Below are 13725 nucleotides of genomic sequence, written 5' to 3' on the forward strand. Positions count from 1 at the left end.
ACTGCATTCATCAACCCTTTTATTCTGACTGATATTTGACATGTTTTAAATATTGCAAACCCAGCAGGAGTCCCTTCAAAGTGGTGAAGCACCTAAGATGTAGGACCGTTCTTTTTTTTTTTTTTCAAAAATCAGATTTTATTTTAGAGTTTACACTGCAAAATACATTCACTTCACCATTTAACTGTGGTGTGCAGGTTGAATGTGCAGCCTAAATGGTCTACTAGAGGGAGACAAAGCACCACATTTGGTATGAGAGCTGAACTGGGCTGCAGTGTGTGTCTGTAGGTTCATATTTTGACATGTTTGGTGTCATAGCTAAAGAAACACACTATTTCCTTTACTGTGTCCCTAACTGAAATGAAGCTTTGTGTTACTTAACTGCACAGCATAGACTTGTGTTATGCTGTGCTTTAAAAAAAAGTATTTTTAGTCATCTTGAACTGTGTATTCAGAAATGTTACTATGCCATATTATAGTAAGCATATTATAGCATGTTACTGTGACATCTCACTCACTACTACAGTGATTTAGTGAGTACTATGATAATTTTCAAAGTATTGCATGTAGTAACGTCCAATGTTATTTAACTCTATCAACAGTAAAATCTTACCATACAGTACTGAAGTATACCATTGTAAAACTGCAATATGATGGGCACTGACATTTTTTAAGCAGCCAGTAGCTTGTTAGTTTAGCTTAGCATTAGGACTCAAAACAGGCCGTATTATCCTACCTGACTCCATTAAAGCTCACAGAATAACATGGCTTATGTATTGTTAGATTTTGTTAGTCAGCACTTTTTTTTTTTTTACATGTAGACAGAACCAGGCGAGGCGATTCAAATTTACCTCACAGTATAGTGAAAGCAGTATTGATTTTCTCATCTAATCCTCAGCAGGTAAAGCATTTCTCAGAATGTTGAACTGTTCCTTTGAGCTACAGCAGCTTACCACTGACTCGAGTCTCGACACGAGCAGCAAAAGCAGAAGTGTAAAGGCAAAATCCTAAACGCAGAGCATCAAAGTAGAAGGCCTGAAGGGAAGGGAATATGGGGACAAGAGCAAAGCAAGCAAGGAGCTTAGGAGGCAGGAATCTTCTGTCTGCTGCCGTGACTTCATCACTATGGGCTGGTGGAAGACACCACACACACACACACACACTCATACACATGCTTGGAAAAATACATGGATATGCACAGTGAAGCTAGAAGATAGTGAGGCTGCAAGCTGATTGTTGGGTCCAGATAAATGGAGGCAGAGAACCAAGAGAGACGAGAAACAGAGGAGTGTTTGGGGAAGCATTTAGTCTTCTCTCTCCTCATTCTCTTGCTCTGTCTTCCTCTCCTGCCTGCTCTACTCAGAGAAGGGATTTGCCCTATCTTCCCTGGCTTAGCACACAATTGTGAAAGCAGTGGGAGGATGGAGGCATGCAGAAGGGGAGAGAGAGGATGTAAAGGAAACAGCTGCTGTCTTTAAACTGATGTGATTCTCATCGTGATACGATAAAGGAAATGTTCAGTGACTCAAACACCTTATTGGAAACAATCATACACTCAGCCTTACGTGTGTGTGGGTGTGTAAATTCTGTAAATGGGAGAATATTATAGCAGTCATGCTTTTTCTATGGAAGCCCATTTGTGCCAGAAAAATGCATATGACAAAATAAAACAACAGATTCAATTACAAATTTGAAAATGACCACAAAATTACCAAAATAGATAGATGGATAGATACTTTAATAATCCCTGAAGGGAAGTTTTGCATTGCAGTAGGTGTTACACATAATAATACAGTATATATTGCAAAAACTATGAATACACTGTACATTGTGCAATTTAGGGAGTTGAACAGTCCGAAAGTCAGAGACACTGGGACTGTTTGTACTGGTGTGCATATCCAGAAACAGTGGATGTATGATACGGTTGTTGTAGTTATGTTCTGATAAAATCATAGGATCTGTCTTGTGACACTGCTGATGGCTTTTGGCAGGAATGACCTCCTGTCCCGTTCTTCGTCACAGCGGAGCTCCTGTTGTCTCTTGCTGAAGCTACTCCGCTGTTTGACCAGCAGCTCGTGGAGAGGATGTGAGCTATGATGTCCATGAAGTTCGTGCAGCATCCCCCTATCCACTGATTATTCACTTTATTAGTCTCACTGGCTCTGATGCTGCTGCCCCAGCAGATAGCAGCAAAAAAGACATCACTGGTGTCCCCGGACTGCTAAAACATCTGCAACATCTAGTTGCACACATTAAAGGACCTGAGCTTCCTTAGGAAGTCAAGTGTACTCTGGTCCTTTCTGTAGAAAGCCACTGTGTTGCATGTCCAGTCTAGTCTGTTGTTGATGTTATGTTCAAGATATTTGTACCCCTCCACCACCTCCACCTCCTCACCCACATCGGAGATGGTGTCGACTCTGCTCCTAGTCCTTCTGAAGTCCACGACCATCTCTTTGGTCTTCGTCAAATTCAAGATGAGGTTATTGTTTCCACACCAGTCCACGAAGCTGTCCACTAACACCCTGTAGACTGCCTCCTCACCACCACTGATAAAGCCCATCACTGCAGAGTCATCGGATAGCTTCTGCAGGTGACAGAACTCTGAGTTGTACTGGAAATCAGAGGCTAACAGGGGTGAAGAGGCAGGGTGAGAGGACCAACCACCCGCTTAAACACGGAGCCGCACAAATTGTGGTCTGCCGGTCAAGTAGTCAGCAACACATGAGGTGATAAAGCGTTCAACCCGCATATTAAGCAGCATCTCTCTCAGCAGGACAGGCTGGATTGTTTTAAAGGCACTGGAGAAATCAAGGAACATGATCCTTCGTGAACTTTCATGATGTGTGATGTGAGAGCTACTGGTATTAATTCATCACACATCAGACTTAGTGCTTCCAGCAGTAATGCCAAAGGGAATCTGTGACGTCAATATGATAAGACAAAGGATGTAAAAAAGCTGCGGAATTTGAGGCCTTAGGAAGCATCATTATCTGGTGTTGTGGTGCAATGTGTTGTCTGATACAAATAGTGCTCGTATATGTTTTAATTCCTGTAACTAGGTAAAATTACCAAACATTTAAACACTTTTGAAGGGAATTGTATGTCCTTAACCAATTGTCCTTAATTTTTGATTTGTGTCATGGAATGTGATGGGAAAAGCTTATAAAACAATAACTTACCAAATTTTGTTCATTCGGTTTATAATGATTTTAGCATTTATCTTTGTTTTGCTTCCTCAACACAAGACTGGTGTTTTCCCACATTAGCGTTGCTATAATGCCCACGTCCTTCTTCTGTCCCTTTCTCATTCTCTAGCATGACTGACTTTCCTTGAATTTCCTTTATTTATCCTGATATCTCCCTCGGCCTTAGCACTTGTCCTTTTCTTTCTCCTCCTCGCTCTCATCCTCCCCTCTACCTCTCACACTCTTTTCTTCTAGTCTCTCTGCTTGAGCAACAATCACAGCTTCAAGGCTTTTTTCCCACACTGCAGATGGTTGTAGTGTCACTCCACACACACACACACACACACACACACACACACACACACACACACACACACACACACACACACACACACACACACACACACACACACACACACACAAACATAAGCACACAGTTGCTCTGTTTGTAAGTGACAATGGTTCAGAGTTCTCTTGCCTCACTTTGCCTTCTGCAGAGAGCTGAAGAGTCTCTTGTCCTTTAAAACCCACCTTGCTGATTTTTCCTCCAAGTCTGGCCCTGATCTGCTTTTTACGATAAATACAAGTTGTTTCAGAAATGTGAGAAAAGACTTTTGGATTTCTACACTGTAAATCCTTTCAAGTTGGTTTTACTTAGAAGCGAAAGTTCACCTGCTGCCTTTAAAATGTGAGTTAACTTAACCAGGTCAAAGTTATCAATAAAGGAAAATAGTGCAATGTGGTGAATGTGCAAATTACATCACTTAAGCTTACTGAACTGGAAAAAACAAGTTCAAAAGTGAAGTCACATGGAAAGTTGTTACAAAGAAATGTGGTTTTATTTCACACTTAGTTTTTTAAACTAAACCCTTATTAAATAAGGTAGATCCCATACAGATTAGCAACCTCTTCCATTTCAAAGAGAGACTTGGCCGAGAGTCAGTTCTTCATTTGGCAAGAAGAAAGAAGTCCAAACCTAGATGACGGAGAATCTTCATAGACAACCTTCATCACGGTTAGCATTGTTTCTGTCATTAAAGAAACAACCATCATCTACTTTAACAAATTTAAGCTGATTTCACAAAATTTCTTTAGGATTAGCCATGCTAGTGGTGTAAAAAAAAGCGATGTCAGCGTCGGTTGGTGCATGGCTTTTAGTCGATGAGTTGTATCGACATCTAACATTCACACATGATAAATCCAACTGACTATGATAATCCTCTATAATTCTTTTGGTTTTGAATAAATGATCTAAACAGTTAAACGAATTAGGCAATAAACCTGGTACAAAAATATCTATTTCCCACCCAGGAAGAATCACAATAACCTCAACACTTTCTCTCCAGTACTTTTAGCAAGGTATTACTCATAGTGGCACCATTTTATTTGCACTTTGTCTTTGGTATAAATTAGCAAATACCATAACTAAGACTTTGACTAAAAATTCTACTTACAATCTCACAGCACATTTGCATGCTGAATCAGATGTCAGCATTGCTGTAGACTCGTTATCCTGGAAGCAGCTGGCTGTTGATAAGTGCAATGTTAAGTGGGAATTTCAAAGTAAATTTGGTGCTCGAAGATTAATATTCACAGTAAAATGTGTGTCTAATATACAGCAATACAATATGTATGCTGTGAGCTCTGTAGTAGGAGTAATTGTGGGTGCTGTGGGAGAAACAACTTTCACATGCTGCACAAATGAATGATCTATTTAAAACTTGATGCCAGCATTTAAATTCTCCAAAAATACAGCATATACATTTTTGTAGTTTATTTAATGTATGTGTTGAATAAAATAGATTATACATTAAACTAATACCTAGATGTTTTGGGAGGTAAGACCATTCAGCAGAGAACCAGCATAAAACAGTTTGATCAACATACATGAGCAACTATTAATGTAGGAAACAACAGACAACTGGACCTAATGATTTGCATAAATATAAATGAGAATATATGATGAAAATATATGACTAGGGAATGTGGAGGTCCTGTAAGTGAACCAACCACCCGTTGGTTTTAATGTTGTGGGGGACACAGCGTCGTCAGCGTGGATGCTCAGCCTACCCGCCACTAAGTTAAAAATGCATGAGGATTTATTGTTGTGGTTCAGGAGGTAGAGCAGTTGTCCAACAATCCCAGGGTTGTTGGTTTGATTCCCAGCTCCTCCTGTTACATGTCACAGTGTCCTTGGGTAAGACACTGAGTACCAGCGTAGTTGCTATGAGTGTAGGCCAGCTGCAGACCATTTACCAATTTACCATGTATATATATATCATAGTCATTAGTCTGAGTGTAGCTTGTGATTGTGTTTGTTACTTTTTGTATACATGCATATATATATATATATATATATATATATATATATATATATATATATATATATATATATATATATATATATATATATATATATATATATATATATATATGCATGTATATATATGCATGTATATATGTATGTATGTAGATAGATAGATATTAGGTAATTAGGACATCCAAGCTGGCAGTGAATCTCCCTCGGGGCCTCATTCAGTCACAAACAGCTGTTACAGCATCATCCAACCGGGACACAAACACACACAAACACACTTGTCTTTATGTGTAATATCAGGTGCTTGTCTGGCAAAACATCGTCACTCACATTGCCACATATGTGTTAACATGTATGTGATATCTCATATTTAATGAACAAAACTGTCATCATGTCGATATCCAGAAATTGTGCAGGTGAAATTAAGAGGCATCAAAAAGCTCAGCATCATGTAGCACACAATCTAATGCAATCCGCGGAATAACTTATACCTTTGTGAAACTTATTTTTTTGTCAATATTTTGTCAGAAAGCTGCTGTAGTCATCTTGAAAGTTGAAGAATATTGATATTGAAAGTTGAATGTATTGATATTGTGTCCTAAATAAACTGGAGTAGTGACGCAGTGATAAGCTGTCAATATTTAGACCTTAAGAAGCTCAACATTCTCCCAACTTTGTCATTGAATCTGTAATCTGTCATGTGCCTTATGTTTATTTTACTTTCCTTTTGTAAAAATCTACTTGCATGCCCTTTTTGTATTTTTATTGTATTTCTGTATCTTTTTAATTTAAATGTAAATATGAAATATTCATCTTTGCACTCTTTTTTTCCTAAGAGTATTGAAATGTAATGTCTCTGTATGTGAAATGACAAAAAAGAAGACCTTGACTTTGGCTAATTATCGTCTTCACAAATTCTTCTGTTATTTTTTTCAAGAGCACATGAAGGTAAAACACAGCCACCACCATCTGGTACAGAATTATGAAATAAACTGATGAGGGATTCCTGCTGGGAAACACTCAATATCTTCCACACACTATTAGCATAAAGCACCATTTTCTGTTCCTGGGCCAATAGAGCTGAAGAAGGCAATTAAAACACTACAATGCAGCTCAACAGGAGGGTGGCTTCCCAAACCACAAAACTGTGGCAGAAGGGGAAATGGATCCAAGAGAAAAAAAAAGTGAGGGTGAAAAAGGCCCAAAGGAAAATTGGAAGAACTAAACGTGGGTCACAATAGGAGAGACAAACACCAGGTGATGACACATAGCGAGGCAGTTAAGTGGAACCAAAACGGCCGATGCCAGCGTGGCACCGAGACTCTACCATAATCCCGTCGTTCCCTCTGATCTCTATGACGACAGCGTGGAGCTCCATTGGTGACGTCAGCGGTATGAATATTCATCAGCAGAATCTGAGCTCTGAGCTCTTCTCCTCACACTCTCACCAGCTTGGTGTTCAGTCATATTGCGGTGATCTGTAACAGTAGAAATGAAACTGAGCAGCTTCTATTGCTACAAATCCTGCATGCTTCATTACCAGAACACATATTATGGCTTTGTGGCCCATTTGCTTTATTTTTGTCTTTAAGCTCTGGAAGTAAAACCATCTCTAATTTGTGTGTCTAACTGTTTCTAACTGGACTTTTCATCAGAGGCATTCAAAGCCTTGCACTGGCTTGTGGAAGTAGTAACTGCATGGTGTGATTGTGCTTGTCGTTTTCAGAAAGTTGGAGAAGATCGGCTGCTGCACTATTTCCTAAGTGATCATCATCCAGGGCTGCGTCCGGTTTCCTCATGGTCCAAACAGACATCACAGCCACAGTCGTTCTAACATGACGAACAAGTCTGTCCCTTAAAGAAACAGTTTTAGATCAGTGGTTCCAAACATTTTCTGCTCGTGACACTTTCATACCTCTTTTGTGCGTGTAGCTTCCATCCCTTATTATCTGCTTGTAAGGACACTTTTGGAATCATCACATGCAGCCTCTTTAAATCAAATTCATCCTGTGACAAATACATCGTGATAGCAACCAAAACCCAGAAGCACAGAGCGCCCACACTCAGACAGACATTATACTTCAACCTCCCTTTATCACCTTCAAACAGCTCAAATCTGGCACTTATCCTCCCACCTTTTCATTAACTTTGTTCCTCTCTCTTTTGCATTCTCCCGTCCTAACTCTAATCTTCCGCTGCCCTCTTTCTCTCTCTCTCTGTCATTCAGACATCTGTGTGGTGGCTGTGGAGATAAGCAGAGGTGTTATCTAATGGACAGTTAATTCAGAGCAGTTGACACAGCGTGGCTGATACACATCTCATCTGTCTGCATGTGTGTGCAGGTTCAGGGAGGAGTGTGCACCCTGTATGTTTTCTCATCCATATTGAGCAGGTTATGTGGGTGTCTGCTGAGGATTCCAATAAAGATTAGATAGGATTTATTTGTACATAACAAATTATGGGGTTTTATCTCTGTGTTTGGCCACTGTTGTTGCTCATTTTTATCATTTTTTAGTCACATTTTCGGGATTTATCTTCCTTTTGGAGACAAAAAGGAACTCCCATTGAAGTAAATAATGATTGTATGAGTGGGTAATTAGTGGTTAGAGTGAGTCTCCAGCTAGTGCCCAGCTTAAAAAGACTGTCAGGTAAACATTTAGTTTAAGGCTAAGAATTGCATTTAAGGGCAAAGAGACACCAACCCAACGTCAAAGAACTAGTGGTGATGAAGACCAACTGCTGTGTCGCCCGATGTCGTCTTCTGTCTGTGCCAACAAGTGACACTTAAATACAACACAAAGCTGAACAATCCAAGTGGTCTTTCTCAATAATGGACCAAGGCCAATTCAATTGGCTGAACCGGCTGAAAAGCCACTGTGACAGCTAGTCACGATAAAGACCAAAGAAGACCTGCTTCTGACCATTTAACGACATCTCGTGACACCATGACATGCTACTTAAAGCCTTCAAAGTTAGTGATAAGGCAGCTTCACGTGGTAGATGGTTCACAAAACACAGTACTCCCTCAAAGTAACATCACGTATCACATGACATTAAGAAAGTACTGATTTTTAAGGCAGACCCCGACTTTATTATTAACCCTAACATCTTTACTTAGTACCAAACCGCTATGTTTTCATATTCTAAATCCCCCACATTTGAGTATTTAGAGCTAAAAAAGAGTGTAAATCTGGTGCCATTTTGGCTCCATTAGAGTTGCTGCCATTTTGTAAAAAAAGGGAACAATGTCAAAAGATGCCTGCCTCCCTACGTGGTGGTGCTATGCCATTATTTAAGATGACTCCTCTTACTCTTACACTTGCTCTCACCAAAATCCCTTTTTAACGTGGGTCTTTTCTTTGCAGCATCCACTGATGAACAGTTGCAGTTTTTTATTAAGCTAGTGTTGCCCTATAACAGAAAATGTATTTACTTTACTTGAAAACCTGTGGGAATTCTCACGCACTGCAGACGTGGGTCGGAACCAGTGCCAACATTGCACAAAGGGCGATGGATCCTTACCGAAGGCCCAGGGGTGTCCGTCTGCTTGGTGTGTCATGACCTTTAGAGGAACAGTTGCTGTTACTCATCTAGCTATGATGTTATAGTTAGGGTTAAGGGCTACGAACTCATAATTATTGGAAAACCGGGGTATGATGTTATAAAAGTGCAGCACACACAAATACACACACACACACACACACTTGAAATACAAAATGAACTCACCAAAGACACGTTCAAAAGGTGACTCTTTATTTTCTAATCATTATACTGTATATAATATTTTTTCTCTCTAGATATCATATATCATATTTATATCATGTAATTAAAAGTGTGCTTTTATTCACAGCATGTGTCCGTGTCAGACAGCTGTTAGTTGGAGGTTTACATTATAAAGTATACAGTGAAACTGGCTGGCAGCGATGTGTGTCTGTGTGTATAGACAAATGTGAGTGCCAGCATCTTTGTGTGTGTGTGTGTGTGTGTGTGTGTGTTTGTGTGTGTGTTTGTTGTAGAGCATGTCAAGATAGGGCTCAGAGGTATGGAACAGGATAAAAAAAAAAATACTCTCCACTGACACAAAATTACAATCCTCATTTTTGGGAGATTTTGTTCATGAATGCTACTTGTTGTTCCCGCTGCACACAGGCTTTCAGTTTTCACTTTCATCACTGCTGCAAGGTGACACTGATGAGCCCCACTTTGCAGTTTCACACACAAAAGCTGGTTGCCATCTTATTCCCCTCATTTTCACAAGTGGCTTCAACTCAAAGCAAAGACGCCTGTAACACACATGCCCTGAAAATCACTGTTTGTCAGGCCATTGCTACACATATAATAAACATACAATAACATATTATTTCCGGATCTTTTACTCTGTTTGTGGGGGTTATCCTGTCAAGTGGCCGCTTCACATTACAACTTTACACAACATGAATGAAAACCTGACTCAATAAAGCGACAAACGTGCAGAAATATGGATGTCTTCTCCTGAGTTTGTGATCTGGTATTTGTTTTCTAACAGTCCTCAGGTCAGTTTGAGATGGGCAAAGACAGGCTACAGTCATTTACCACTTAAACAGTTTAGTTTTGAACAGAATAAGAAACTACAGTCATGCCAGCGGCTCTGTGAGGCTGTGTTGCTGGACACTAACATCAGCATCCGACCATCTTGGTTTGTTTGCATGCTGATGTTTGCTAATGAGGATTAAAGAACCACTGGCCCTCAATGGGAATGAAGTTTGTTTTGCAGGTGCTGTGTTTGCTCATAAAGCAAAGTGTTTTATTATTTTATTATTTTTATTTTACTTCGACCTGATAATGAAGCCAGATGAAAAGTTAAGTTCTTGCAGTTCATTCAGAGATGGACTTAAAAGTCTTAACAAATGTTCCTAGCGATCCATCCCGTGTTTGCTTTATGACATTGTCTTGATGCCAACATATTGTTTCTATGCCTGACAGTGTGAGTACTGATTACATCATAGTTCAGACTCTCTGGGACAAACTTCCTCCTGTTTAAGAACATCCTGTTTGTTCAGAAAAGAAGCAGCCTTCATCATGTCCTGTTGCTACTTCTCATAAGCGATTTATGCAACAGGGAGCCTAAATACATCTGATGCACAGCAAAACCCTCCCAGCCTAGTAAAACATCCTGGCCTTTTGGGCCTGTCACTTATCCATGTCACAGCCTTATACATGTTCCACATGTAAACAACACTATCTTAATGTGAAGCTTTAGGCGAAACCGCAAAAAAGCGGATTTTCTTTTACGTTTTTCTCTTTTTTTATCGCTCTGCACTCTCTGTCAAAATAATGTGATGTAAAATGCAGGTATGAAAATCTCTCTAGCTGCAGAACCAAAGACTGCTAAGAAGGAGAAAAACAAGTCTAGAAATGGGATTAATTATTAGGCACCTTGACCAGAATGATTTTTAAAACCATGGCTGCTATTTTTATCATGGAGTCTCTTTAAGGAAATCGTGTTGAAAACCAACTTTTTAACTGTCCAGGCCTTTCCTTAAACAGCAGACGTTTTGATTCTAATTTGCAGTGAGGCGTCCTGCAGCTAGAGATACTACTGTGATGTGAAAGCCACTATAGATGAGTCCTCGACTACTCAACAACAGTTTTTCAAGCAATTGTTTTTGGATGGAGCAAGTACGCTGTCTTTTTCTTGGCTTTTCTCTTTTTGGGAAGTTTTACAATAAAAAGACCAGCTGTCATTGGGGCCTCGATAGGTTTTTGTCCATCTTGTCCCCTCTGCCGATCCTACATCAAACGACAAGGTCGGGACACAAGACAAATCCTAAGAGCAGGTATGTCAAAATAAAAACCCAACAGTCCAGCAAGATATTTAAAACAACAAAAGTCAAAATGACTCCATGAGAACCCTCTGGATACACAACAGTCCTTAAAGTTTGTATGGCTGCGTCTGCTAAGAAATGATCGGGGCAATTAGCTCTAGAATTGATCCCAGTGCAGCTGTTACAGGCTGTGGGAATGCAGAAGGAGGTTATACTGGAAGCCCCATGGCTGATCTGGGAGCTGTCTGAAGGCAGGACAGGCAGGCACTGGGTGCATGGGTTCGGAGAGGCTGCACGCACACATACAGACACATGGGAATATCAACACACACAAACATGCAGGCACATAAATCCACCTGTAAGCCCTCCACACACAGTAACCTTGAATGTGTTAAGCTTGTGTGTGTGTGTGTGTGTGTTGGTAGCAAGTACAAAGTGTAGAGTGCTTATCGCATGTGTTTGTCTCAGAGCTGTTCCATTTTAAATCCCATTTCTCAAACAGTCCTTCCATTCCTCACTGTTTGATCAGCGGGTTCAGTGTATTTAATGTCCCCTTGAGGATCAACACATCCGGACAGGAACAGTTTGTTGTTTTTCTCCTGGAGACATAATGATTACTCCAAATACTCCTCTTCTCACCACACTGGGCACAGTTAAAGCTTTGTAGAGTACTGTATGGCCGTGGGTTTCGCTACACGTCCGTGCACGTGTGAATGTCAGCGTGTATGTGCATGCCTTTGCATTCTATACTTATGAGGACTAATTAACTTCGTACGTTTCAAGTAAGAGAGAGAGAAGGGAAATGTATCTGTGAATGAGGACAACAATTGCTATGTGGCAGATTGTGTGGCAAGTCTGCAAGTTCTGTCTTTAGTAGCCAAAGGTTTCCCCAAGATTTCTTTGGAGCATCAGATTGTCTCAATATGTTACCCTTGATGTAGTTTGAGTTTCAAAGTGCCATCTAAGACTGAGAAGAGAAAGATTTCTGGAGTGGCAGTGGAAAGGATTCTAAAAATTCTTTGCAGACTAATGCATTGGATTGCATCATCTTCTGCAGAGAGACCCATCATCAGGTCTTTAAGTCCTCAGAAAGTATAGCAACCCTACTCTGAATTAATGTGCTGTATGTCTGTGTGTGTGTGTGTGTGTGTGTGTGTGTGTGTGTGTTGCCTTTGCAGAGTCAAATCTCTCGCTGACAAACTGTAAAGTGACCTCTGGCTCCAGTGAGGTGAGATTAACGTCCATGAGAGATCGTCCGAGCTCTCCATCATTTCCTGCTCCTCTCTGTTTCTCTGGTCAGAGGCTTTAAATGTGATTAAAACAACACAACCTCACAAATCACATCGAAATAGAAAATGAAACTAGAATAGAATAATATGTTATTACAAAGACTACAACCCCTGCTTCCCAACTCTGCTCCCTTCAATCAAAACCCCTGTTAATACATTAACAACTATAATATGTGACAGAGTTTGTCATCCTCTGCACAGCGGCACCTTTAGAATAGAATAATTTATTTTACTAATAATACAATTATCTGTTGTTGATATCAGAGTATCAAAGCTGTATGGCCGTAAGAAGAGATCTAGTCTAGTCTCAAACAGCACTCTGTGCTCCACTGGAGTAAACATCGTTATACACAGCACAATCTTATTCACACCTCATAAGGCGCCTTAAATGTAGCAGTCGAGAATCCCTACAGAGTATAGAGATTAGGGTGCAATTTGAGACTTGATTCGCAATAAAGTGAATGTAAGCACTGGAAGCAGATGGATGTAGCATGCATGGTTTGAAAGGTCAATGTTGATATGGCTTATGGATGGCAGTTCTTTACTTTGACCCCTGACAGACCCTCGGGATCCCAGGAGCTCTTTGATGTGCTGCGCTACACTGCTACTACAGCTAAATCTTTACACTGTATTCAGAGGTGCAAACCTATGATCTAAAGCTAACCTGGAGGCCATGATGTACAGGAAACATTTTGAATAATATTTGGCACCAAGTAATATTAACAATAATTTGCTTATACATGTTTAATTCTTAAGGAAACTCAAATAATTAACTGAAATTCTTATCCTACTGCTGTTTAAGGCAATATGTATTTATATATATTTAAATATATTTTTTTTATCTCTAATTGCTCGAAAAAGTACCTAAAGCCAAAATAAACGGCTAATGGCTAATTGCAGCTAACATGGCCTAATAAGGAGTACAGTGATTGCTTTTTATCTACTTCTTTTACATGAAGCATGTTTTTTAAAACTGTTGTTCCTGCACGAATGTAGTTCTTCCCGCACTCCCACAAAACCGCAGCTGAAATCCGCAGCGTTGAGCATAAAAAGCCCTTGTGTGCTCCTGTCCTTTAAACATTAAAAGCCCTTGCTAGGAGAAGGTTTTTCTTTTTTCTTTCTCCTCTTTC

This window comes from Channa argus, chromosome 15 (assembly GCF_033026475.1).
Source record: "Channa argus isolate prfri chromosome 15, Channa argus male v1.0, whole genome shotgun sequence".
NCBI classification, from domain to species: domain Eukaryota; kingdom Metazoa; phylum Chordata; class Actinopteri; order Anabantiformes; family Channidae; genus Channa; species Channa argus.